Genomic DNA, 3,209 nt, shown 5'->3' with positions numbered 1-3,209 from the left:
GACTGCAAACGTTTTATGTTACAAATGGTTTGTGTGTTAGTCCAATGAGGGCGATCTATAGTCACATTTTCGTCCAACCTAGTCATCGATCACATGATTTGTTGCTGTCATGTACAACGATTGGACATTTCTCAATAAATGTAAACACGTTGCTGTGTTTATGAAAGTTGTAAACTTACCCATGGGTCTAGCTGAACAAACTGACCAATCGTTGTGTTAGATATTTCAAAACCTGTGAACACTTTCCACTATGTGGCTCACTTTGAACACACTTTGCAATGCGACCATTGACCTCGAGCACATGGAAAGGTAATATAGAACATCCCCATTGATATGGTGGGTGAAAAGACTGGAAAACGTAGGTAATTATAGTACCTGTGCCCAAATAATTTTTTTTTAAAAAAGCAAAAAAATACAGGATTTTTACGTAGAAGAATAAACAAAAACTGAGAAGAACTTACCAGATTAATGATTTGCCCACAAGGATGATTATAGAATTGGAACTGTATTGCAGGACGACACAGAAGCAAACAAGCGCCACAGATAAATGATGCACAATGCAGTTGGTTAATAGATACCGTCGAACACGTCAGCTAATACAAAATAGAACTGGAGATAAGGCCGCTGTGAGAATCGAGCCAGTTGTGGTGATAGGCTATTTCAAAAATCATTTAGAATCCAAAAATATTGTTTTTTAAATTCTAAAAGTTCGTTTAGATCAGAGCTGCCTACTTGAAATTTCAAACATTCGTAATTTCCAAGGGGAAAAAAAAAAGAAAATTCCACTTTAAATAGCTTTAGATATAAATAATTTACCTTCAACATGATCCAAAAATTAAACGCTCCTAAGTTCTGATTATAGGTTCTGAGGAACTAAACTTTCCTTTTCAATAAGATTTATTGAGTTAAAGAGAAGAATGCAGTTCTGTAGCTGGAGCCAAAAATTCGTAATTCTATGAATTTTTTCATAGTACTAGGCAGGTCTGGTTTAGGTGCAACGTCACGACTTCTCTGACGCCATAAGGACTACGGAGCCGAGTTTATCCCCGTTTCTAAAGCGTTAAAGGGACAACAAGAATTGCCTTTTACCCTTTGCAGGAGCGCTAATCTATCTACAGTGCTTTCCGTCAGATTCAGCTACACCAACTTGAAATAGACAATAGGAAATAGAATAGGAATAGAAGGGGTGGAGGGGGGGGGGGGGGGGGTTGAAGGTCAGAAAGATATCGACAACAACCAGGATCTACTGGGGAGTAGCCCTGTTCCTTTTTTTTTGTAGAGTCCAGCGTTTCGGGGATGCGTCTCGGTCTGATGATGTCTGAAACAGTGCACATCCCAGTTTTCTGCAAGAAATCGTCATTTATACTGACACTCATTAGAATGATGGTGATGATGATGATGATGATGATGATGATGATGATGATGATGATGATGATGATGATGATGATGATGATGTTATTAATGATAACTATCATCATCAGTATAATCAATGAGAGCGATCTCTATTCATGTTTTCGTCCAACCTAGTCATCGATTACATGATTGTTGCTGTACAACGATTGGACATTTTTCAATAAATGTAGACACACTGCCAAACCCATGTGTCATGCCAGGCGAACTGGCCAATTGTGACGTTGGATATTTCTCAAACTGTGAACACCTTTCATTATCTGGTCATTTGTGCGGCTATGTGGTGTAGCGGTATGACACTCGCTTTCGGATCGGAAGGTTCTGGGTTCGAGCCTCGCGCACGCGCATAGTTGAGTCCTTGGAAAAGGCCCTTTACTCACATTCTCTCACCGTACTCAGGTGTAAAATGAGTACCTGGCCGTAAACAGCGTTGTCTTTGTCCGAAAAATTGTAATATCGTCTAACAGGCGTCATGTCCCGTCCTACGTGTTAAATGTTGCTGTTGACCAGGGACCCTTGTAAAGAGCTTTGAGCACATTTAGTGGATATTGCGCTATATAAAGCTCAATTTTTTGGGGGGAGCACACTTTACAATGTTACCATGACCTCGAGCACATGGAAGGGTAATACATATAATAAATAGATAATAAATAAATTCTCTCTGTTCATACCCGAGGGGAAAGTTTTTCTTTAGGATATATTCCAAGGGAAGACTGGAATAACCCAGGCGTCAACCGCAATGCAGCGCGCCGCAAAGTGAGCTTAGGCTAGGGCTCAAGGGCATACAGCGCGACTGGTAGTTGAACTCGGTACCTCTTGGTTACGAAGCAAAGACCATACCGCTGAGCCACGCTGTCCCTTAGATCTCCACGTTGTGTTGTTGATGTTGTTGATGTTGTTGTTTAAAAGTAGTATATGGCTAGTTGTTGTTTTTTGTCGTCGTATTCAAAACAACAATGGATGTCCAGGATGTTTTATGAAATGTCAACTTCGAGTTTAGTTTTGTGTTTTTTTTATCGACGTTTAATAGCTGCTTACGATTGGTGGTTTTGCTCAATGGCATCATGTTCAACTTATATAGCTACCTCGTATTTGATCGTGGTCTTCGTAAAGTTATGGCCTGAACACTGATCAAAAAATGACGTCAAAATGCCAGTCTTTGGCCACAAAAGAAAAACAAATCGTGAGTTGTTTCAATAGTTCAACCAATGAAATTACTTGTTTCCATGACACTACTAACGATAACTAACTAGGCGTGCAAAAAACAAATAATGACGTCAAACCTGCCAGTCCTTTTGGATTTCAGTGTCAGGCTATAACATAACGATGGCTACGATAAGAGCACAAACTTGAGCACAAGCTTTTTTTATATAGAGCAATATCCACTTAAATGTGCTCAAACAAAGCATTTTACAGGGGGGGGGGGGGGGTGGAGGGAAAGCTAATAGAAACACTTGAAAACATTATAGGCTGAGGTCTGATATCACTGTTCGTGCTGTAGGTACTTTACATCCAATTGCAGTGAGAAAATGTGAGTTAAAAACGTATTAATACTGTACGTTCAGTTTAAATGTTAAAAAAACAAAAAAACGTTTATAATATGATCGAGAAAACGTGTTATAACTAGCCCACGCATTTGGCGGTATAAAAACAATAACAATGATCAGAGAGAGGTCGATTTCATTCACATTATTGATTATAGACAAACCAACCATGTTTGGTCCGATAACGTGTGAAGATGTGTCACAAATTCCATGTTTTGATTGGTCAAAAAATCCCTGGTAATTGGATTCAATAGT

General features: G+C 39.3%; 1 long non-coding RNA gene across 1 annotated transcript in view; it reads right to left on the bottom strand.

The window, feature by feature from the left end:
• The window catches only part of LOC144961243 (uncharacterized), a 5,240-nt gene extending 4,644 nt beyond the window's left edge, over positions 1 to 596 (bottom strand). The window contains exon 1 of the long non-coding RNA XR_013643105.1: positions 462 to 596. This is a non-coding gene — a long non-coding RNA (uncharacterized LOC144961243). The remainder of the gene's footprint in view (positions 1 to 461) is intronic.
• Between the last annotated feature and the right edge of the window lie 2,613 nt (positions 597 to 3,209).

This window comes from Berghia stephanieae, unplaced genomic scaffold (genome assembly GCF_034508935.2).
Source record: "Berghia stephanieae isolate SIO BIC M18660-M18661 unplaced genomic scaffold, UCSD_Bste_1.3 scaffold1877, whole genome shotgun sequence".
Classification (NCBI taxonomy): domain Eukaryota; kingdom Metazoa; phylum Mollusca; class Gastropoda; order Nudibranchia; family Aeolidiidae; genus Berghia; species Berghia stephanieae.
This window is presented reverse-complemented; position numbering and strand designations above follow the sequence as displayed.